Here is a 26,643-nt window from a genome sequence, read left to right as displayed (position 1 = left end):
TCACGTGAGCAGAGGCTATTCTACTGGGAAAATCAACGCAATACTCATTGGCATACTCAATCTCTAATTGTGCAAATCCTCATGCACAACTATAGTCACAACTGATATAAATCTCATCCTCTAACACCTGTCCCTGCTGAACTGTACATGCATTGATATGCAATTGAGTTAATTGATGTATTATTTAGTTGCTTTATGAGTTAATAATTATTTTAACAACTCATCATTAGTCTATTTGTAGTTAGACTAATTACAACTAGTTTAGCAAAGTCAAATTGAACACAACTCTATCAACTGCTTGACTTCTAACTGAAGTCATGCATGCAACAACTCAACTGACCCACAAAGAAAGCATATTTCCTTCTGACAGCTACATGTGCCACATCTGTAGCTCAAACTGAAGTGCTCCAAGAGAATAAGATAAATTTTATAGTCTAAATATTATTATGAGACAATAATAATTGACTTTTCTATTTTTTACTAGCAGTCTAAAAATACACTGTGATCGCTCCTGCTGTGATCACTCCTGTTGTGATCCAAAGTAGACTTTGCGCCATAATCTTCCTGCGGGCCCACTTAGTGAAGGCGACTCCTTTCCACTAAGCTCCATCATCTTGTTGCATTCTCAACACATGCCAGTAGAGTGACTTAGGGGTGAGTCATGATATTTTTTTTGGGGTCCTGTTGGGAAAAGGTCACCTATGGTCAATTTTGGGGCAAAAGGCCAAGTTTTTGGAAGAAAATCCCAAGTTTTATTGTAAAGAATGTAAAGTCTCTACAAGCTATGGTCTTTGAGAGTGTAGATAGTAAAGTGTCATAAAGGGTTTTACCCTTCTTTTATGTAAGTTGTGTCGGCTTTAGTAAATCTACCCATGGTCCACGGACCATGGGATTGTATAAAAAGAAGAGTCTTAGAGAGTGTAAGGAATAATAGATATCAAGGAGAAATATGAATGTCATGGGTCAATAGAAGGAAGAGTGAAGAATTCTTAGAGTAGAAGAGAGGCTCTGTAGTTGTGTGCGCAGAGGCCTAGACTAGATTTTGCAGTTGAGTGCGCAGGGAAGTCTTAAGTCTGTAAGAAGAACTGAAGTATTAATAAAGAAGTTATTAGAACGTTTCCTGTGTTTTGTCTATCTATTTCTGTTATGAATGAATGCGCTTTTATGCTACGATGAATGATGGATTTATGAACTAATACTGTATTGATGTGCAATTGATCCAGGTGGATATTGGTGGCCACCTGCCAGGTCCACCTGGACCCCCACCATTGTCTTTCTCAGCATTTTCAGTTTCCTTAATTGTAGCACAGTTTACTATTTTTAGCAGTTTTTCGGGTCCTGAACTTCCGGAGCCGTTTTGAGGCCCTAAACGACGTTTTTTTGGAATTCTGGGGCGACCGAGCCCTATGTTGCCCCCCAAAGTGGTAGTACTCGGATAGATCTTTCTAACGAGCTATCGTACGCGTCAAACAGAGATTGTATGCCAAAGTTACGACCCCGGGAAATTGATGTACCAATTTACCCAAACGGGGCCCACAATTTGGCGTTTCATCTTCTAGGGTTAGGTTTCGGTATGTGAAGGGTTTTCCATTGTTTCTCAACAATAAATAGGCCTTCGAGCCTCATTGTAATACAGTTCAGAACAGTTCAGAGGCATGTAGCCATCACATCTCTTCTCAGAGATAAGCTACCATCGCCCTAGCTAGTTTATTGCCATTTCTGTTTGTAAGCATATTTCAGTATTTTCCATTAATGAAATGAAGTATTATTTCCGCTGCATCTTTGTGTATATGGTTATCTCTGTAATTTGTTGCGTTCCTGTTTAAATCCGGATCAACAATTTTACATGATTTACATTGTCATATGAACGCAAGTAATAATAAGTGTTTAATCGAAGAATATCTTGTTGCATGTTAAATTTATTGAACAATTAAGCTGATCTAGGTAAATATGAAGTTAGGAGTAATGACAAAAGCATGTAAGTGGTTTATTCACCTGTTTAGTTTCCACGAAAGATATTCGTAGACCTTTGTGGAGGTATAAAATCTGATTAAGGGAAGATATATCAATAAGCCCTAAGGCCTTATCGATCTGTACGAAGGCTGGTTTAGGACATAAAATGACATCACGCTCATCTCTGGGCACGGAAACTTGGTTCCAACACCCGCACATACTGCTTCAGGTGAGACTTCAGTCCGCACTCTACGGGTTGATGCCGAAAGGGCTAGTAGTGTAGGGATTTGTTTGGAAAGCTTAACTCTGAACCTGGGTCAAGACCCTTGAAGCCAACAAGACCGATAACTATTATGTCAGTGATTTGCGCTATGAATTTTTGATAAGTGCTAACAGTTTCAGTGTCAGTGCAATTTTGTATCGATTTTTAGAAAAGAGATCACAACCAATCCGCGAGAGATCCTATCCATTATCCAGTTTTTAAAGAGTATCAGTGGATTGGTCAATTCTTGTAGATCAAGAAATCCTGAAAGGAGGGGCAACATAATATATGCCATTTTTACCATTGGAATGAGGAACAAATTCGAGGAAACCAGGAAGAATATCAGTGAACAATTTTACCCACATTTTCTAGTGGATATTTTATTAGAATATTTTATCTTTAGATAGAGATATTTTTGAGTTTATGTAGTATATTTGTGTATTAAATATGCACATTTTATTTTTATAAATCTATAATTAAGAAAATAAGAGAAACCTTCTTTTTAGTTTGTATTTTTATTATAAATGCAAGTTCTTTAGAATGAAGAAGGGTTGTTTTGTAATCAGAGGACTTATTTTGCAATGTATATTCCTGAAAGTTTAAGGAAGGAATCATGATTCTACAATAGAGATTCTTGTGTTGGGAAATTTGGATATATGTTCTCTTGTTTATTTTTTCCTTTCTATCTTGTCATATTTATTCTCTTCTATGACTCATAAGAGTGAATGAACAAAAATCATATGGAATATGATTTGTTTATATTTTTAGTCATGTTTATCTTTCTAACTTATATTTTGTAGAATTCACCCTTGTGATGATCTTATAATCATATTGTTACCCTCATATTCTGCATTCCATCTCGTCAATTTAAAATCTTAAAAGTATCTAAACTACCCTACTTTTGTGAGTGTTTGGTTTCTTTCCTTGTTAAGCCAAATATTTGACTCCATGCTCAATGGAATTCTATCAAACCCTAACATATTTTTGAAAGCCTTGTTTCAATGGATCTAGTCAATTTTTTATGTACATAACTAGTCATATTGATTGAGTTATAGAAGGGACTCCCCTTAAAAATTGAAAGGGATAACTTTCAATTGAAAAGTGGTTAGAGGTTACCTTAGAGTTTTTCTCCACAACCAAGGAGATAAGAGGTCAACCCCATCAACAACCAAGGAAAGAAATCCTTCAAAGAAAATTTTTACTCAAAACTATGGCAGTGATAGTCAGTTATTTTCTCAGATGAATAATTTTGAGTGTTATGTATGTCATAATCTTGGACATGTTGCAGTGAGATGCAGAAGTAGAATGGTTCAAAATTGTCACATAGAAATATCATCACGTTCCATGTAATTTAAGGGATATTGTTTTTCTTGCAATATGTTTGGTCACAAGGCCATTGACTCTTATAGAAGGGATATGAAACATATGAGATGTTATGCTTGTAACAAGTTTGGACATATAGAAAAGGAATGCATGAGCAAAATTTGGCCACCATACCAAAGGGAGAAAACATCATCACACTCAAAGATATGGAAGAAAAAGGAAGTACTGTCAGAAAGATGTGGCATAGCAGAGTATACAAACATGACAGATTCAGAGGGACTAGAAGGTGTGAAACTTCAGTCGCATATATGTTGGTTTGAGGAAAAGCAGTGGAACAGACTCAGGAAAAAGGGTCTGATATGGTTCAGTTAATTATTTTCTCTATTTGATGATGGTTACAATCTACTGATGATGTGTGGAAATGTGTTGGTACTCATAAGATGTTGTTTAGAAGAGGTTTTGATCATCACAAGTTAACTTGATGTATATCTGATTGATGATGCCTTGATACTTCTTGCTCATATATGCATGATCAAATCTAACAGTGAATAGATGGAACAGGTTCGAGGGGAGCATATGCTTCGAATAATGCATTGTTGTCATTATGGTTAAAAGTCTTTGGTGATGATGCTAATGTGGCTAAATGATACATCTTGGTTGGGGTTACATTGTTGGTATTCAGATTAGATTCATAGATGATCACTTAAGTGGCATATTATTGTTGGTTGTCCAAGGGAATGGTATTGCAGGTTACAGGTCTCGATGTTGTGGACAGATGCTTATGGTGAAGATCAAATTGTGTATGATAGTTGCTAATGACTATCATGATCTTTTTTAGACCGGTTCTCCTTGTTACAAATGTCATGTATATTATTTGATGTAAAGTTCATGAAAAGACCTAATTTGTAACTCCACTTTGCATGGAAAGGATGACAGCATAATTTCTATTTCAGTCATGTTTAAACAGTTGGTATATCCCCACTTGGTTGGGTGGATGAGTTAAGAAATGGTGTATCCCCACTTGGTTGGGAGATTGATGTATGTATGATTCTTTGGTGATAGGAAGGTCATACTCACTTACTTGAGTTGTAGAGTCATGTTATTCTTTTGAAAAATATTTTTTTGCAGACTCTACATGTGCTCAGGGGGAGCATGGATAGTTTAGTGCATATCAACATGTACAAAGGGGGAGACTCAATCAAAGATTTCAGCATGTACTCAAGGGGAGCATGAACAACAGAATGTATGTCAAAGGGAGAGAATATCTTTGTCCACCCTTTGCCCTTGATGTCAAAGGGAGAGAGTGACTTGGTGTTGTTGTTGCCATCAAGTCTAAAGGGGAGATTGTTGGCATTACGATACAAGTGTTGTCCTTGATGGCAACTCACTCAGATGACATATCATAGTATAGCAGGTCAACAGCAAAGAATTAATGATCAAACTACAAAGAATGAATAAAGAGAGGTATACCCAGGTTCACACTGCAAAGAAGTGTATACATGCGGGTTACTAGAACAAAAGGAGTGTATAATGTACACACGCACTTTCACAGAAGGAAAAGTGCATATATCTTGGAAAACTATGTTTTGGTCAAAGGTATTTGGGCCATGTTATTTTGATCCATGGTATTGAGAAAGGCCTAAAAATATAAAAGGAGGAGAAGATCCTTAGGCCAAGTGTGCAAGGATTGAATATCTGATAAAATGGAAGATCTAGTATGCAGGTGATCAGTTTGTGATGATTTTCTAAGGATGCATCGATGTGGTGAATGAAGTTTGATGGACCGGGATCATGAAGACTAAAATTCATTATCATTATATGGTATGATCATGTATAGTTCATATCTGAATACTGACGCATGTTTTATCCTTTATATATGATGATCTGGGTATGTCTAAAGTAGAAAATTATAGCGAAGGTATAAGTAATTATTTTTATATCTGTATGCTAGTTCCCTTTGGTAAATTGGCGTATACATTTTGGTTCGACATAGCCAAGTAGTGTATACCTTATTAACTTGATGGTTGAAGCATCAGTTGCTTCTAATTGCTGTTACAGAGATCTGGGTTCTGCTATGTGTTCTGGTGACTGTGTTTTGTTGACTATGCTCTGAAAATTCAGATAGATTGAGTGATTCAATTGTGGGTGATTCAGAGATTGATGATTAGTTAATGTAATGTTTTAGGGCTTAAATCTACCTCAAGCTAAGAAAGGTAGGATCTAGGGTAACATCTAACCATGCTTGACTTGGTAGCTAGCCCTACCAGGTCGGGAGAGGGCTCTCTCCTTGTAAATCTCAAAAAATATGGCCAATGAAAGCTTGAGATGACTGATGTGATGACTGAATTTAGGCTAGGTATGTGTACAAAAGTGTTTGATTGAATTTGATGATGTTTTTTGGCTCAAATGTGAAAGGAAGATTTGGGCTTGGGGAATGAGGCTGAGTTTTGCAGAGATCTCTATGGGGCAAGGTAGGCAAGCTATTTGGTACTTCAAAATGAGTGAGATGGAGATCTTTTAGAAAGGTGAGGAGTTGGAGAGGGAATGAAAAACTCAAGGATCCTCTTCAAACAACTGAAAACATAGATAACTAAACAAACCCTATGTAGAGCACTGCACTTTCAATGTATTCTACCTTTTATCCTTGTTTGATTTAGTTAAGATGAAATAAAGAGAGATATGGCATACATAAAACACATGTAGACTTACAATTATAGAAGAAAACACAATACCAAAGCAAGATTCCACATGAATCCCATAAAGTGCTACAAACCACTGGTCTATTCCTTAGCCAAACTGTTGAAATGAGTATACAATAAGCTCCAAGCTTTCCCAAAAGTCCAACCATGCTAATGAGTGAAAAATTACAAGACATAGGCAACCAAAAACTCATCCTAGCCTCTAGGGGTCTAGCTCAAGGCAGTGGAATAGCTTGCCTCTAAAAACTAGGAAACTGATTCATTCAGTTGCAAACTACCTTTTGATGGATGAATATACCTCTATGAGTGAAAATTTGGCATAATTACATCAAAATCCATCATGTCACATTAAATTACATCATGAGTTTGACAATTAGAAGGAAAAAATCAAACTATAAAAAAAACTAGGTGAAAAACAGATTTTTTGACCAAAAATGAGCAAAATTCCTCCAATGCGCTGCGCTAATTTCCCTATGTGTAGCACCTTTTTGCATCTAATTTTGGAGGCCTTCCCAGTGTCAAAATTTTCTCCAAGTGGGCTTGTTGGAAAGGACTACTAGTATAATTTCCATCACAACTAGAATTTTTTAATTTGGTCTCCATTTTCCCCTCCAAAACTAAGTTCTCCCAAGATTGCTTCCTATGTGTCAAAAAAGGGGCAGAAAAGTCATTTTTGAGGAGTTTTTGACCTTTTGGAAGCTCAAAACCTGTCAAAATTTCTTGGCGATTTGTGAACATGCATATTATTTCATGAAAAATCAAAATATGTTTATTTTTCCTCAAAATGAGGTCCCCATCAAAAGCGAGCGTCGGGTGGCGCGGCGCATCGGGCAGAAAAGCCTATTTTTAGGGCAAAAATTCCAAAATTACAAAAAGTGTCCCAATTTTTTTTAAATTTAGGTTGAGTGTCCTCCATTAAGTGCTGTGTTGGCCCAAGAAATCTTCAGCCAAGATCTCAATTCTATCTTTCTCTTTTTGCTTCCTCGATGCTTTCTTCAACTTGGCCTTCAAGTTCCTGATTCTTGCCTTGCACACTTTGTTTCTTGCCAAGTAATGATATGCCACGTTCCTCAACATGTTTTTCTCGTTGTTGGCCTTCTCTAGAATCATTTCTAGGTGCATGTTTTTTCTCTCAAGCCAAGATTCACTATCAGCTTGAATTTCTTGCTCAAGTGTGGTCAATTTGATTTTCCTCCTCTTGGCAGCTTGTCAGTTTTGCCTTCATGTTTTTGAGCTCTATGGATGAGTGGGACTCATGAGGAGAGGATTTGATGCTAGTTGTAGGGTTTTATGGAATGAAATGGTTTAGGGGATGATATTTAGGGTTTGGGATGGAAATTATGGTTTTGTGGATATTTGACTAGGGTTTGGGATAGTGGGATTAGGGATTTAGGGTTAGTTGATTAGGGATATGGGAAATATGGAATGGGTAGATGAGAATGTAAAGAGAGGGAGAAAATGATTGAGGGAATGAAGGAGTGAGGGAGCGAGAAATGGTTAGGAGTGGAATTAACAGCAAGAAATACAACTCATAAACCCTATGCAATTGTTTTTACAGAAAATGCAAGGAGGTAGGGTTTAATTTTTATCCATTAAATCACCATAAGCACTAAGACGAATCCATTCATTGGTCATGGAGGGATGTTAAATTACTTGAGCAATGAATAATTTAGAAATTTGAGAATCTTTGGAGGAATATTTGAATGGATTTCAGGCTTCTTAGCCCAATGCTCTACACCATCTCAATGCGTCGCGCCAGTTCATTTTTTACATTGCAGAGGGCTGCCCAATGCGCCATGCCATCTCAATGCATAGCGCCTTTTTGCAAGAGACTTTTGGAGGCCTTCCTGGTGTCAAAATTGGGCAAAGGATAGCGCTTTGGAATTACTATTGAGTCTAGTTTCCACCCCAACTTGAATTTTTCAATTTGGAGTTCATTTGCCCTGTCAAAGGTCAAATCTCCCAAGACTGGTCAAAATGTTCAAAATGAGGCTACCTCAACGCAGAGTGCTATTGCAGTCAACTTTTGAAGGTCTTCCTCAACTCCAAAGTGAGCTCATGATAGCGCATTAGAAATATCTTTGTGTCTAGTTACCATTTCACTCATCAAGAAAGTCATTTGGCCAACCAAGCTAGGAGAAAACTTGATTTTTCCAAGGTCACTTCAAAGGTGCATCAATTCTCCTGAGGCAACTGTATTTTTGACATTTCTCTAAAACCTTGAAACCTGTGTAAAAAGTGAAGGAGTTTTTTCGTAGTTGTCCTGTTGTGGACAAAAACCTCACTCAGTTTTCCCAAGTTCATCTTTTCTTGCTCAGAAACATCATTGAAGTAAAACCTATCCCGATGTGTGGAGCAGGGGATTTGTCGAAATGAAGCGAAATGAAGGGGATAAGGGGCTTCTAAATTCTTGAGAAAATTTTGGAAAGTAGGGAGGGATGTTAGGAAGTAGGGAAAAGTTTAATTTCAGATATTGAATGAGGGGAAGAGGTCCAAAAGGTCAAAACGCAGGCCTAACCTATAAAATTGTCAAGTTGTAGCAAGAAATTAGGGTTTGTGCGAAAATGAGGAATTTGAGGGATATCAGTGATGGTAAGTGTTTAATAAGTTACATTAAGGATAGGGGAAGGTGTATGAACATCAGGATACAAGTTTTGCTGATGATTTGACCATCCAAGAGGAATTACCTTCAAAACCCTAGGAGAGAGAAATGAACCTTACCTAAGCACAACTGAAGCATGAACAAGGTGTAAAAATGACCCATTGGAACCTGACATGATGATGAAAACCCTCTGAATGATGGTACACTCAGCTGAATGGTGACATGGACCGATATTTGGAAAAATTTGAAAGGAGTTAAAACAAACCCTAGACCTAATACCTAGTGACCAAATTTTTCTTGAAGACTCACTGAAATGACAAAAGTTGACCTTGGCACCTTAAAACCACTTTGTAAGCGTATATTTGATCACTAGAGGAAGGGCTGCAAAGACTCACACTAACACAATGGTTGTATTGTAGTGGTGATTGATTTTGAGCTTCAATGTGTTGATGGGTCCAGTATGAAAATTGGATGAAATGTGGCCTTCAGATTATGGTGTTGTGTTCCAGGTGTATCCAGTCTGAAAATTTATGAAACGTGGTCCCTGGAGGAAGAGAGAAGGTCATAACCTTCTATAGGCCAGCACCTACATACTGGTAAACATATTGGCCAGTACAAGATCCAGGGGGTTGTAGCTCCCTTCTAGTAGTAGCTGGAAAATGAGTGAAGGTTGTAGCCTTCAGTAGGCCAGTGCCTACGTACTAGTAAATATATCAGCTAGTACAAAGGCCATGGGGTTGTAGCTCCCTTCTAGTAGAAGATGGAGAACGAGAGAAGGTTGTAGCCTTCTACAGGTGGGTGCCTATGTACTGGTATGAGTCTGCTCTAGTACAAGATTGCAAACAGGTTTTTCTTATATTAAAGGAAGACAGCAACAGGTGGTTTTTGTCTTGCATGGGGTTTCCACCTTAGACCTTGGTGTTCATGTGTGTTTCCTATGTATGATGGTTTGTTCTATTTTTACTGCACCTGGTTACTGTTTATATGGTTAATGAAGTACTGATGCACTGATTAATGATCAACATATGATGAATTAACTAAATCATATGTTTGTTGGATATACGCTAGTTGCATTAAATACAGTTGCGTGTACACACGAGTTCCCCTAACTGAAGTAGCATATATGAATAAGAGTATGGAAATTAAAAGGTCATTGATTTGCTAATACTAATTCACCCCCGCCCCCCTCTCAGTATTATTTCCAGCAATTGGTATCAGAGCAGGTCCTTTGGTAGAAGCTTGATCGCTTGGAGGAGATCCATAGAAACAATGGGAAAGAAGCTAAAGAAGAAAGCACCTCAAAATAATAAAACAACTCAAAGGAATAGTGACAATAGGAGAGACAATTGGCCATTAGGTGGAAGCAAGGATTCAAATTCTGAATCACCTCAAATTGAAGATGAGAAAGCTAATGAAGCATCAGATAAAATCAGAGATCAACAAGATCTATTTAACGAAAGGGAGTGTGCCCTCAAAGAAGAAGTTACCAGATTAAAAGCTCAGCTGGAGTGTGCCTTCAAAGTACGTAAAATGTTGTAGGATGAAGTGATATCATTAAAAAATAAGTAGAATGAAGGACTACCTCAAGCAAAAAAAGAACAAGAAAATGAGATTCGCAAATTAAGGCAACAAGTGGAAGAAGGAGGAAAGGTTGAAGAAATCTTGAAGAAACAACATCTGGAAAAGGAAGAACAACATCAAGTTGAGGTAAATATCTTAAAAAGTAAATTAGAAGAAAAATATAATATAAATTTTTGCAATTTCAAGGCAATACTAATAATTTGGATGATATTCTTAGTAGTCAAAGGTCTCCTGCTATCAAAACTGGTTTTGGCTTTTATGAATCTATTGAAGGTGAATCTAGCTCACAGGGTGAGGCAAGGAACTCTAATGCAAAACTTGAAATGCTCAACAAGGAGATAACAGGTCAACCCCATCAACAACCAAGGAAAGAAATCCTTCAAAGAAAATATTTTACCCAAACTATGGAAGTGATAGTCAATTATTTTCTCAGATGAATAATGTTGAGTGTTATGTATGTCATAATCTTATACATGATGCAACGAGATGCAAAAGTAGAATGGTTCAAGACCGTTGCGCAGAAAGTTCATCACATTCTAGGTACTTTAAGGGATATTGTTTTTCTTGCAATATGTTTGGTCACAAAGCCATTGACTGCTATAGAAGGAATATGAAACATATGAGATGTTGTGCTTGTAACAAGTTTGGAAATATAGCACAAGAATGCATGAGAAAAATTCGGCCACCATACAAAAGGGAGAAAACATCATCACACTCAAAGGTATGGAAGATAAAAGAAGTACAGTCAGAAATATGTGGCATAGCAGAGTATACAAACATGATAGACTCAGAGGGAGCTGAAAGTGTGAAACTTCAGTGTTCTAAATCTCATACGCAAGTTTCATGAAGACAAGTCACGTATATACGCAAGTTCAAAGCTACAACATCATGTATATGTTGGTTTGAGGAAAAGCAGTGGGACAGACTCAGGGAAAATAGGTCTGATATGGTTCAGTCAATTATTTGCTTTTTTTACGATGGTTACAATCTACTCATGATGTGTGGAAATGTGTTGGTACTCATATGATTTTATTTAGAAGAGCTTTTGATCCTCACAAGTTAACTTGATGTGTATTTCATTGATGATGATGCCTTGATACTCCTTGCTGATATATGCATGATCAGATCTGATAGTGAACAGATGGAACAGGTTCAGGGGGAGCGTATGCTTCAAATAATGGATTGTTGGCATTATGGTTAAAAGTCTTTGGTGATGATGCTTATGTGGCTAAATGATACATCTTGCTTGGGGTCACATTGTTGGTATTCAGATCAGATTCATAGATGATCACTTAAGTGGTATATTACTATTGGTTGGCCAAGAGAATGGTATTGCATGTTACAGGTCTAGATGTTGTGGACAGATGCTTATGGTGAAGATCATATGGTGTATGATAGTTGCTGATGACTATCGTGATCTTGTTTAGATTGGTTGTCCTTGTTACAAATGTCATGTATATCATTTGATGTAAAGGTCATGAAAAGACATAATTTGTAACCCCACTTTGCATGGGAAGGATGATGCAATAATTTGTATTTCAGTCATGTATAAATAGTTGGTATATCCCCACTTGGTTGGGTGGATGAGTCAAAAAATGGTGTATCCCCACTTGGTTGGGAGATTGATATATGTATGAGTGATTGGTGATAGGAAGGTCATACTCACTTAGTTGAGTTGTAGAGTCATGTTATTCTTTTGAAAAAAAAAAAATAGTAGACTCTACATGTGCTTAGGGGGAGCGTGGATGGTTTAGTGCATCTCGGCATGTACAAAGGGGGAGACTCAATCAGAGATTTCAGCATGTACTCAGGGGGAGCATGAAAAGCATAATGTATGTCAAAGGGAGAGAATATCTTGGTTCACCCTTTGCCCTTGATGTCAAAGGGGGAGAGTGTCTTGGTGTTGCTGTTGCCATAAAGTCCAAAGGGGGAGATTGTTGGCATTATGATATAGGTGTTGTCCTTGATGAAAACTCACTCAGATGACATATCATAGTGCAGAGGGTCAATAGCAAAGAATTAATGATCAGACTACAAAAAATGAATAAAGAGATGTATAAGCAGGTTCACCTTGCAAAGAATCATATACACGCGGGTTACCAGATCAAAAGGAGCATATAACATACACATGCACTTTCATAGAAGGAAAAGTGTGTATATCTTGGAAAACTAAGTTTTGGTCCAAGGTATTTTGTCCATGGTATTTTGATTCATGGTATTGGTTCGAGGCATTGACCCTAGGTATTCGATCCAAGGTATTGGTCCTAAGTGGTTTTGGTCCATGGTATTGAGAAAGGCCTAAAAATATAAAAGGAGGAGAAGATCATTAGGCCAAGTGTGCAAGGATTGAATATCTGATAAAGTGGAAGATCTAGTATGCAGGTGATGGGTTTGTGATGCTTTGCTAAGGATGCACCTATGTGGCAAATGAAGGTTGATGGACTAGGATCATGAAGACTAAAATGCATTATCATTATATGGTATGATCATGAATAGTTCAGATCTGAATACTGATGCATGTTTTATCTTTTATATATGATGATCTAGGTATGTCTGAAGTAGAAAATTACAGCGAAGGTATAAGTAATTATTTTCAGATCTGTACACTGGTTCCCTTTGGTAAAAGGGCATATACACACTGGTTCGACACAGCCAATTAGCGTATACCTTAAGAACATGATGTTTGAAGTATCAGTTGCTTCTGATCGCTGTTACAAAGATCTGGGTTCTACTCTCTGTTCTGGTGACTATGTTTTGTTGACTGTGCTATGAAAGGTCAGATAGATTGAGTGATTCAGAGATTGATGATTGGTTAATGAAATGGCTGTATTGCAGTGGTGATTGATTTTGAGCTTCAATGTGTTGATGGGTCCAATATGAAAATTGGATGAAACGTGGCTTTCAGATTATGGTGTTGTGTTCGAGGTGTATCCAGTCTGAAAATTTATGAAACGTGGTCCCTGGAGGAAGAGAGAAGGTCATAGCCCTCTGTAGGCTAGCACCTATGTACTGGTAAACATATTAGCTAGTACAAGAGCCAGGGGGTCGTAGCTCCCTTCTAGTAGCATCTAGAAAACGAGTGAAGGTTGTAGCCTTCACTAAGTCGATGCCTATGTACTAGTAAATATATTGGCTAATACAAGAGCCAGTCGGTTGTAGCTCCCTTCCAATAGAAGCTGGAGAATGAGAGAAGGTTGTAGCCTTCTACAGGTGGGTGCTTGCATACTGGAATGAGTCTACACTAGTACAAGAGTATAAACAGGTTTTTCTTATATTAAAGGAAGACAGCAGCAGGTGGTTTTTGTCCCGCATTGGGTTTCCACCTTAAGCCTTGGTGTTCATGTGTGTTTCTTATGTATGATGGTCTGTTCTATTTTTATTGCTCCTGGTTACTGTTTATATGGTTAATGAAGTATTGATGCACTGATTAATGATCAACATATGATGAATTAATTGATTCATAAGTTTGCTGGATATACGCTAATTTCATTAAATATAGTTGCGTGTACACGCGAGTTCCCTTAACTGAAGTAGCCTATATGAATCGGAGTATGGAAATAAAAAATTTATTGATTTTATAATACTGATTCACCCGCCCTCCTCTTAGTATTATTTCCAACAACTCCACCATTCCTAGTGTGTGATTAGGATCTAGAACCTCACTCCACCCTACCTAGTGTGTGATCAACATATCCTCTGAGATGCACTCACTCAACCTTTACTATTGAGAACTCTAGGCCTCTCAGACCCATTCTCTTTGCTGGGAGAATTTCCGTCCATGCTACAGACATATGAGCACTCCCTCTCAATGAGAGGGGTAATCTGCATAACCCCTGGATTGTGTTTGAAGCATAAGGGAAATGAATTCATTTTAACATTAGTTGGCTACCTATTAGTGGAGATGTACTAGAGCCTTATCACTCTCCTATGAATCATGTCACAAATGTAGTGATACTTGATGTTAAGGAGCACTAAATTTTCATCACGTTGTCACATGCACCTGATCAACCAGTCCTCTAGGATCCAATCATATTACTTTCCTTTCATGTTGCAACATACTCATATTCTGACTAAAACATATGTTTTCTTCCTACTCATCATGAGATTGAAGGCCATTCAGAAGTGATATACGAGTTCTTTGTTTTCATCACTCCTTTCCCTACAACTGAAAGGAATGTGTCAATGAATGACCATACAAACTTAGTACTTCAATGAATGTTTAGTTTCATTCCTTATCTCAATCATATCCTGATCTATTTCCATTTTCTTGATCCATCATCCTATCAGGGATCCCTCCTAAAATAGATATTTCTATAACAATCCATATTTTCTCTCTTTATCATTGGTGCTATCATACATCAAGTCAAGGTAGTTCCTATGAGGTGAGATCCCTCTTAAGCAATAATTCATATAGCAAGGCCTTGAATTTTTCATTTTAGAGCAAGCCTTTTGTTCAATCCAATTTATTTTTACACATGAGCTCTTCTGACAATATGTCACTTCATAGTAATATTTCAATTTCAATTTTATGCCATTCAATCATGAGGCATTCTACTCCCTTTGAGTCCATATATTTTCCCTTACAATATCTCTCAACATAGAGAGTCTTTCTATCGCCACTTTTCTTTATTTTTCCATCTACTAGCAAGGCTTTAGAAACCTTCATTATGTACCTACAATACTCATTAGGAAGCCAATGAAAAACAATCATGGAAAAGAGTTAAAGGATAAGAGACTAACTATTAATAAATATCAATAGCAGTAGTCATAATCAAATATGAGAGATACAATTTTTTTTATCTTTGAGGACTTGCGAGCTTCCTCTTGATCTTATACTTTCTTGCATCCAACTTACAATTCAATATAGTTCACTTCATCATCATGGTGCTAGATATTCAAAAGAAATGTCCATTCCTATGGTTTTGACCCTAAACCATCAAGTCTTTCTTTTCTAAGTCCTTTTTGGATTGATAGGGCTTACGAACCCTATTTAATCAACATATAAAGAACCCTATACTTGATTACACGTGTGATGAAATTTATTAAACAAATAATAGTCACCCTTGGATTCACCAAAACAGGTGGCTAAACTAATTTAATGTATAACAAAGAATTCATATGAACAATAAAAAAATTCTCATACATTGTTTTAATTATTTAAGGGAGTCAGATCTTAGCAATCATAAATCCATTTAATGTAATATATCAGGTTGGCTATATTTGAAGGAGAATTGAAATATTAACTATGAGCATGGAATTGGCCTCTCCTTAATGAAGGAAACATTTCTGTGATAGAGATACCTCCTATATAATGGATGGGCATCCATATGATAAATATATTTCTATGATCACTATAAACCATGCTAATGTTAGATGTCATACATCTTAAAATATGAGTCAACATCTTCATAGCGCATGCCTAATATTGATTTTTCAATAAACTTCTTGCATATCATCTTATAACACATTAGGCTAAAAAATGTCATTCCTTTGACACATTCTTTTTATTGTAGATTGTATGTGACTCTTCCAATAAATCTTGATTATTTCTCAATGAGTTTCTCAATCTTTAGATTCACCCTTATCATCATTGAATTGGAGATGAATAGTTATAATGCAAGAACTTACTATAGACCTATAATCCTTATATTTCTTAGTTATAAATGAATCTTCCTTTGCACATCATTGAAGACAGAGAGAACCTTCTTGAACCAGTACATTAACACAATCCTTGAGAAATTCATGTTGGACCTTTCAAAAGTGACAAAATTTGGATTCATTTAATGAGCTTGATCTTGAGGTGATTCAATGACAATTATTCTACTTGTATCTAAAAATTTCTATGAAACTAAGACATTAAGCTTGTTATAGGCTTGTATTTAATATTTTCTATTTTATCAAGCCCTTGCACATTATGCAAGTCCAATAGATATTTTTAATTCTCAAACTAAAATATATTCTAAATAAGGTGAGCAATAATGCATTCAATGTTATAAAATAAGGTGCATTAATATGGCCCTTGTTGTTTGACGATACATATTATCTTCGTCGTCATACTTTATTTGATTGTCAAACAAATTAACACACTATCATTAGTATTAGGAAATGAGAACAACATTCACACTTGTTTATATTACAATGATTTTAAAATAAAGAGACAAAAGATCACTTATCTTTATCGAAGATATAGGCTTCTTTCCTTAATGAGATATAATTTAGTTCCTTTCGTTCCATCTCAACCTTGATCACAAGTTTCTTACAGAAACCATATGACTTAAAAATGGGCTTCTTTAATCTATAATTCAAATGTTGTCATAAGAATGTTCCTCAGAATATATCAGACTTCATTCTAGTGATATACCATAGGACTTCTCCTTTTTTCCTTTAAATATCAACAATTGGTGCTCAACCATCATCCCTTTGTCACAGGACTGATGTTCTCTTTAGATATAATATTTTGAATTTTCTCGACCTCTGTTTGTAATATTTTCAACCTATCATATTATAGGGTTTTAATCCAATAAGTTTTCTCGGGCAGGACATGTATGAAATCGTGTATTATAATCAATTTGCAACCTAACCATATCCTAATCACAACCATTAGTTAATTTATATTCTTGAGAGCTTAATCACACAAATTTCAGCCATGGGGTTCAGTATCCTAAAATCCAATGTAGACATTTTCAACATATTGAAGTTTTGTCTTATAGTAAGATGAGTTTGACCTTATCAATATCATAAGGATAAAGTTCATCAATCAACTTGGGAATTATGAATCAATACTTTCTTCCTTTCTAGGGATGTTCTTTCACCCAAAATCTTGTTCTGATACCATGTTTATTTTTAAGGTGTATTTCAATCTAGTAATTATTCTTTATATTTTCAAATTGTTATTAACATTTCATCATCCAATAATTACATAGAAAGACATCAACCATATAACACATTAGTACGTTCATATCATGAAGAGACAATCAAAATAAAGAGAATGAATATTTACCATAGGAAAACACTTACGGGGAAAAACGCAACAACCTTTTCAAATAGAAAATTGTTTAGTATAATAGAGACACATCTAAGTCTAACTACATTAAACCTAGTCTAATGTGCATCCTCCTAGTCAAGTAAATGAGGCCCACAAACATACTTTTTTGTGTCTATTCACTTCCTCAGTCAAACCTGGTCTAATTTCCATCCTCCTAGTCAAGTCAATCAAGCCCAAAAAATGTTTTTTATGTCTCTTCATTACCTCAGAGAGGCTCTTCATAAGTTTCCTTCACATGCCTCAAAGATGGCCTTCATTCTCAAAATATGCAAGCTTTAGATGCCACATGTACGATTTATAGGCAACCATATATGTGAGCTATGTACAACCACATATGTGAGCCTTTTGTCTACGTCAAAGGACATTAAATCATTACCACACACCATTAAAGACACCTCATAATATGTGAGCTACATCTTAGCCTCAGAGTGGAATTTGTGTGACTAAGATCCAACCATTCAAGCCTTAGACAAGTGGGAACTTTACTATCACCAATATTGCTAGAAAGGTTACTCAATATGCTTGATCCAAGCGGCTCCAGAGACACACATGGGACAAAGAGGGCTGATGGAAGCTCGCAAATAAAAGTGAGCAGAATGATTTTGAACCAAGAACAGAGTGAAGATCTCATCGTCCTGATCATGGCGATGTGAACGATTCATCAAACTGTGTCCTTATGTGAAATTTAGAAGCAGTCAAAGTTCAGTTGACATTTTACTGACTCGGCAGGCTTAAGGAGGCCATAGTTTGGAAAAAACCTGGCCACCGGATTCCAACGAACCTGGGCCAGATTCCAGGTGAATTTGTGGCCTAGTTAATTTTAAAAGAGGCCTTTTTCCTTAAAATAACAAATAAGAATAAAAATTATATGTGGTGGCAGGCCGCCACCCCCGCCACCCCTCATATCTTATAACAAAATATGTTTAAAAAAAGGGGCGGGCATCCATGACCTCGCTACCCCTAGAACCACTCAACACCATGTGGGGTGGGTGGCCATGACCCCACCACCCCTCACACCATGGCTCAACGTAAATGGAGGGGGGATTTGGGTGGGCCGGCCTTGGGGCACGGACCCGATCCCAAAACACTTCGAACCAAACAATGCGATGGAATTTAGTTACAAGAGCCGGCGAGGGTTGAACCTGCCCGGCTCATATGGCTAGCCCCCAAGCAGCGGCTCCATTACCATGTGATATGGCTGATTTAATACGGCATCAATTAAACGCGCCCCAGGAAACGACACTCCACTATGCACAAACAAACCATATTGTGCCACCAAATGAGGGTTGTGGGAGATAAGGGGTGGGCCACCCAGTGAGGACCCAACCCCTCCTAAATATATATGCATACGGTTTCCAAAGTATAAAAAAAAGAGGGGCAGGCTTTGACCACCTGACCCCTCCTCAATTTCAAAGGTATAAAAAAAAGGGGGAGGGCTTTGACCACCTGACCCCTCCTCAACCATTTTCCTATTTTACCACTGCACCAAACTAACTCCTTGTTAAGTCCGCCCAGGATTTTATATAAAAATTCATTTTCACCAATGCAGGAGGAGATGGAGGATGCCAAGAGCACACACATAAATCGATGCAGCTGGAACCATGACTGTTGTAGAAATAAGGAGCAGAACCATGATCCTTGAAATTTTCCCGAGGAGGTAATTTTTCTCCATGTCGGAATACAGTAAAGTTTACAGTCATTTTGCATGGTTTTCCACAGGGATCATAATGGCAAGGTTAGATTCACCTTTTGAGTTGCAAATTTACAATCCACCCATGGAGCAAAATCTTTGAGGAACCTAGTGGGAATCTAAAAGATTCTTTGAGCCCTAGATTCTCAATTTCTCAAAATCCAGAAATTTGACAGTTGATTTTGCACTATTTGATGCCAAAAATCTAATGATGCATTCACATTTTTCATTTGCTCATTTTATTTTCCAGCCACTTTTCTAAGTGGAGTGCAAGTGTCAGCATTCATCGTGTAAGTAGTCATTCCATGAGATCAACACAGTGTGGTTGATTGTACAACCAACTTCAACAGTTTGACATCCGCTTCTTCAGATGTCCTGGATGTGAGATATATGCAGTGCGTTCTTGTACTTCTCTTGTTATGCATTGTGCTACAGAGATCCCTATTTGATGTTTGATGTGGGATCTTGTTTCTTACTTGTCTCATGATTCTTGATTGATGTGATACGGAATCACATGTGTGATGTACTTATTATCATGATTCATCATGTTGTGTTTTGAAATCCCCTTGTTGTATGTTTATGCAATATTCATGTTGTCATCATGTATGTCTGCATGGAGATCCCTTTTATGCCATGTTGGCGAGATGCTCATGATCATCATGCATGAGTTTATGTCATACTGATAGGAGTCTTTTGACTAAGAGTTCCTATAGCTGAACATCTCTTGGAGCCACTCCGGCATGAGGGCATTTTCCTTGTATCATTGTGACATCACCTCTTTTGTACATCATCACTATTGACAAAACTTAATGTAGTAGCCTACACCATCTTGACATCAGGGCCCAGAGACATATTCCCTCCTAGACAAACTCCGTTATCACCGCCTTTTTATTTTATGTTGTTAATGATTGTAATGTTCCTCTTCTTTACAGCATGCATATGTATTCGGTTATGTTCTTTTAAAAATGCAATTTAACACATCACGAAATTAAAAGGTCTTGGAAGGGTCCTTCATCACACCCGAATCTGGGTCAATGGTAACTCATTGTAGGACATAATAAATAACTAATGAAACCATAAATATTTCATTATATAACCATACAAATTTCCTCAGAGGAATCAGATGAGTTGGCTCAAAATTACATCATACCATGTAAAAAGTATTACGTCAGACCATCATAACTTCCAAGAGAATGCGAGTTCTAGGCTTGGCTTCAAGGAAGAGTGAATAGGTATTTATATAGTTTTCCCCTATGTCAAATCAATGTGTATTTACATGGATCCAACTTGATTTCTTTGATGGTTCGAGTTGACTAGGAGGAAGCCACATTTACATTTTGGAGCGAAACTTTTAATTTTAAAAAATTCAAATTTCTTCCTATGAAAGTCGCAATGGGAGTTTGACTAAAGTAATTTTATTTTGACTCTAATCATTTAACTATTATTTTCAAATTCATAATGAATCAAACATTCCTTATCAACACTGATCATAGTTATAGAAACAAACAAGAAGTTTATGGGTTGATGAACCTATTGGACTATGAAGAATCACCCAAGTGTTTGTGAGGGTTGAAGAACCACCAAGAGTCTCCTTGGTGCTAAGGTTCTAGTGCTTGACTTACTGATGAAAAAACTATAGAAGTGATTTATTTAACACCTTAATAGTTTAACCACTGAATAACCTTTCTTATAGTAGACTATCTTCTCCTTAAAATGAGCTAGAGTTATGTGTCTTGCAAAATGTTGGCATGATTTTGAATTTTCTTTGAATAATGTGAGTTATAATGAGAATAGCTAATGGATGAAGGTAACATGGCCTTGTGGCATACTCTTTCTATCATTTTGGTTTGTTGAAAGCACTTAGAAGCACCCCACCTTAAGCTTTGGAATCCAGATCAAGAGTGAGAGTTGCAAGTAAGGCATCGATGTAGCTATCTATGGTTGGGTGGAGAGTTGTAGCCCTGATATTATTTTCTAGTTCCTATAATTCATATGATAAGTGAAAGTTCTATCTCCTATAATTTTAATGTCAAAAATAGGTTTACTGTGTTTCCTTCAGAATTTTAACATTATTAATATTTGATGCTTAAATGTGGGGTTTATGCCTAAAATTCAAATTTCCTTGGATGTGATGACTGTAGGAATGTATTATTGCTAATATCCCAATGTATGGTTTATGCCTAAAATTTTGAACTGGAAATAATACATTTTGTTTATCTATGGAATGTGGATTTCCCTATAGCATTCTTAGGCACTTTATGCTTTCTGGTTTCCTTTAAAATTTTATTTATTCTTAATGGTCCCTCAAAAGAGGCTTGTAGATCTCTAGAATGTGATTATATTATTCCCTATAAATTGTGGAGATTCAAAGGCATATCAGACCTCTCAGAACCTGAATGGATAAGTCCCTGGGCCATTTTTTACTTTTCAACTATTGAAAACCTAGGAAGAGCAACCTTGTAGTAAGCTTAGGAGGTATAGCGACAATGTGTGCCTCATGCCACCTTAATGGTGATGGTCAAGTTTTGGAAAAAATCTAAGTGATTATAAAACCACCGTAGTCAAGCCAATGTGTAGTTGCTACGCAATGGATCATAATACAAAGGCATGTAGAAAACCTAACATTATAACCATGGCATCTTTAAAAACATAAGATTCTATCAAATTCTCAGCGTTAAAAACATAAGATTTTGTCTTGAGATAGATAAATCCTTCTCAAATACCATTCTTAGATTCCCTTTATGATGGGATTATTGTGGGATACACTATTGCATAAAGTGGCCTGCTAGTGTAACACCCTCCTCCCACATTTACCCAAGTTAACTGGTCTGTTGGGGTAAACATGTGATGAGAGGATAGTATAATCTAATTCAACTCCCCATGTTGGTCAAGGAAGTGGAAACAACACAACATAAGCAATATAATGTTCGACACATGTCACAGAACCTACAGGAGACAACCAACCCTTCCAGGTGATCAACCCCTAAGACAACTTGACACTTAACTACCCTAGAGCCTTAGTCACTCCCATGACATTGGAATGCATGTGACTAGGGACCTGTTAATTGTGTTGGACCCAAAAACATCTCAAAGGATCTCCCCAGTAAGAAGTCCTAACTAGACCTCAAACCGTTTGGTGTAGGAGTCCCAATAGTGGGTTGTACGGTATCTTTTTGACCATAGTTGCACGCAGAGGCAAGTAACATGTCCTTGTTGGTAGAAAGTGTGTGACATGTGCAGCAAGCCAAGGAAGATGTATTAATGGTTCTAACACATAGATAGTGAGGTGAGTGCACCCCTTGGAAACCTGTGAAAGCACGTGGATAAGAAGGGAACACATGAGAAAACATGCATCACAAACTGGAAACTAGGTAATCTAACAATCCAAAGTGATGGCTAAACTACCAATGCATTTTAGTAAGATTCATAAATACATACTGAAAGATTCTATACACACATGCATAAATAAATAGATACATATATCATTAGAGTAAACAAGTTATCTAAAATTCAATAACAACATATGCATGAAACGTGTTGGCTCTATTATATTAAGAAGTAGAAGTTCTGATCATACAGTACAACCATGACTGACCACTAGTCCTGATAGCGGAATGTTACAGTCACTACCGCCTACTCCTCTAAAGAGATGTACTAGCTTTGCACTATGGAGAAGCCAAGGCTCGTTACAATAGTCTACAAGCTTTTTCTAAGATACTCCTATCGGAAACTTGGCTGTCCAAAACCCTCTACAATGAGTTATGAAGTGCTATAAATAGCAAAGGGTGGGGTGACCCTTGACATTTCCCTTTGTGATTTTTCACCTACCTTCATGACTCTTGAACTACTCTATGACTGTTACATTCAATTATCGAGACTTGGAATTCCACTTTACAAGAAGTTACATCCAATCTGCACATGTACCCATGTGAGACAAAATGGCTTGAGCAAGCCATGCAAGACATCATTAACACTCTGACCATTGTGGTAAGGCCAACTCTTCAACATTCTTGCAATGATCGATGGTGGCAAAATGATGTCAAGCTTTGGTCATCAGTGAAGGTGTTCATGTGTTCAATCGTGACATCCTACTAAAAGTGAACTCTTGCATCCGTTGAATTTGAGTACACTGATATGGATTCTTTGTGCAATTCATCCGATAATTGCACATCATCATCTTGAGTGCAGCAAGACTAGCAATATACTGATGCATAGTGTTTGTGATGATCTCCAAGTATGTGCTGGTGACCATGTGCATCAAGTTTGTAGATTTTTTCTACAAATCGGCTAGCTCTGATACCATGTAGAATTTTCTCTACAAATCATCTAGCTCACGATATCATGTAGAAATTTCACCTGCAGATCCAACTGATATATGCAATGTACCAAAGCATAATACTAGATCTACATCTACCATAAACTAGCGAAAGCTTAATTGAACATGAGAAACATCAAGCATGAATAGATATAACTGATAAGAATGAATCACACAGAATTGCTAAAAATAAAACTTATATTTTTAGCACTTCCATTTTTCATTCCCTGTTGCCAATCCAGCACTGGTACCCAAACTACTATTTTTAGCAGTGTTATTTTTAGCACTTCTATTTTTAGCAATTTCTTGTTTCCATTTTTCAACACTCCCTCTCAACAAGAAAGGCTTCCTCTCAAACCCGATCCTGTACCTTTTGAATGTTCTGCATGCAACACATCTACCAAGTGTGGTTGCTCCAACAAATCTCGAAACAAAAGAGACTCCCAACTGACCTCTCTGTCGGGCTAGAAACATACTCTAATGCTAAAGCTCTACCTGCTACTAACAAGTGCTCCCTCTTTGACCTATGTGCTACTGCAACATCTCCATGCATCTTGCACCGTTGCACACTTCTCTGTGCTACCCTGCACTGTGCAACACACTTGTGCGTCTCGCATTGATGCAACGTGCTAGCTCTACATTGTCCTGGGATTCCCTGCACTGTACCTCTCTCTGCCGCTCCATCTGCATCTGTCTCTACCCAATCATTCAGTTCTGCTACTCCTCATCAAGGCTCCCATAGCAAAGTCGAATAAAAGAGTTTGGGTACCTCAAGGATCTTGCCCCTCCTCCTTGGGATGATCACTCCACATCACCCCACCTCCCACCTGGAGGTATGGCTACATGTGATCCCTCTGCCCACCTGGCTCAAATTTCCCCCCTACTAGAGGTCTCTGCATGAGTATATGTCTCTACTCAATATCTATAGCTTCCCCTGTTGTGGTTGCTCCATAACCTCCTGAAGCTGCTGCACCAATCGTGGCTCCTCCATAATTGTCTGAAACTTCTTCTAGCACTGCATGTTGAGAGGTAATATCCTCTCCCTCTCAACCACTAAGTCTCCATCAGTTGCTTTGCTGCTCAAGGCTTTACATGCATCTTGAACCTCAAGAGCATATAGGTTCTTGACCCGTGAACCAAGCTGCTTCACTTGTCTAGTGATGATGTGTCTAAGGAAAACCTTTCCCTTACTGAAGACAACATCATAACCTCTGTCTTCCATCATTGTGATCGACACCAAGTTTCTCTTCAGTCCTCGTACATACTTGACATCGGTCAAGGTAAGGCGAGCTCCATGCTTCCTCTAAAAAATAACTGTGCCTACACCTGAGACACTATCCTTTTCATCATTATCCATCGCTATGAGTATTTGGAGATCTTTCTCCTCCAAAGTACTAAACAAACTCTTGTCACCGGTCATGTGGAAAGAAGCTCCACTGTCAAGAAACCAACCACTTCCCACCATGGATGAAACCATGCATGCGAACAGTGTGAAATCCAACTTGAATTGTGAAGCCAGTGCCTCACCTTCAGATCCTTCCCCGGATCCCTTCTTGGATTTCCTCAATTGACAATTTGTAACAAAATGGGCCACCTCACGACAACGAAAGCATCACACTTTCGATTTGTCAAACTTCTTCCCACCATGGGAAGAACTGGACTTAGAAAGAGAAACCTTCTCCTTCCCCTTCTTTGCCTTAGTTGCTAAGGCACAATTTTCTTCATCCTCCATAGATGAAGAACCATCTCTGGTGCTTCTTCTTATCTCCTCCTGCATCAAATCCAACCAAAGTCATTCCAAATCTGGCAGTTTCTCTCTTCCATTATACATGTCCTAGTAGCTATGCCAGCTCTTAGGAATACCGAGGAGTACAAGGCTCACCATGTCATCATTAGCTGTCATGAACTCTACACTTGCAAGCTCATCCTTGCATGTGATGAGCTTGGTCAGATACATAGAGATCGTGTCACCCTTTTCACACTTGATCTTTCAAAGTTTGTCCTTCAGTGCCAACTTCCTCTTTCTGTTAAAGATCTTTCAATGTTTTCCACATCGAAAATGGAGTCTCCTTCCCATGGAGGCTCGAGACAATGTGATCTTGAACACCCTCCAAGAGGATTCTCCTAGCGCTAGCCACACACTTCTTCCATTCTGCCAGTTGAGTAGCATCAATCGGCTTCTGGACTTCTTGATCAATGAAGTCCTTAAGGCCATTATATTCTAATACTACCTCCATGTGATCCTTCCAAGATATATAATTTGAACTGCCATCAACGGCATATTCAAGTCACAAACCATAGAACACCATCAGTGAAATAGATGTGATAAGAACTCAATTCAATATTCAGAAACCACAAGCTTCAACTTCTCCCTTGTTCTATATTGTTCTTCCTTGATCACCTATGCTTTGATACCATGTAGAATTTTCTACAAATCAGCTAACTCCGATACCATGTAGAATTTTCTCTACAAATCAACTATCTCATTGATATCATGTAGAAATTTCACCTGCAGATCCAACTGATATATGCAATGTACTAAAGCATAATACTAGATCTACATCTACCATAAAATTAGCGGAAGCTTAATTGAACATGAGCATCATCAAGCATTAATAGATATAACTGATAAGAAGGAATCAATCACACAGAACTATTAAAAATAGAACTTCTATTTTTAGCACTTCCATTTTTCATTCTCTATTTCCCAATCCAGCACTGGTACCCAAACTACTAGTTCTATTTTTAGTAGTTCTATTTTTAGCACTTCTATTTTTAGCAATTTCTTGTTTCCATTTTTCACCAAATTTGTCAAAATACATGTTTAGCTCGAGTCAAAATTGCTTCTTTTCTTCACTTGGGTGAGTGTGCCAATGGGTTGGATCGCGTGCGTGCACACAATGACATCCATGCTCTTGACACCCTTGCATGTGATCGATGGCACTGCTCACCCTCTCTGCAATATGCCATCTGCTAGCTGGGTCTCTAACCTATATGGGTTCAGTTTCATCAGTATATGATGTTGCACGTCCTGCTATACCTGTTCCTTCTGCAACTCATTCTCTCCTTTGTTCAGCTCGTGTTCTTCCTTGAGTTGCTACTTCAGCACCTGCAACGCCTTCTTTGTTTCTCTCTCTGATTTTGCACGATAATCTTGTCATGTTGTCACCTCA

This window comes from Pinus tabuliformis, chromosome X (assembly GCF_031772625.1).
Source record: "Pinus tabuliformis cultivar Carrire ecotype Pingquan chromosome X, CPIR1, whole genome shotgun sequence".
Classification (NCBI taxonomy): domain Eukaryota; kingdom Viridiplantae; phylum Streptophyta; class Pinopsida; order Pinales; family Pinaceae; genus Pinus; species Pinus tabuliformis.
The sequence above is the reverse complement of the archived record's forward strand: the minus strand, read 5'-3'. Positions refer to the sequence as shown.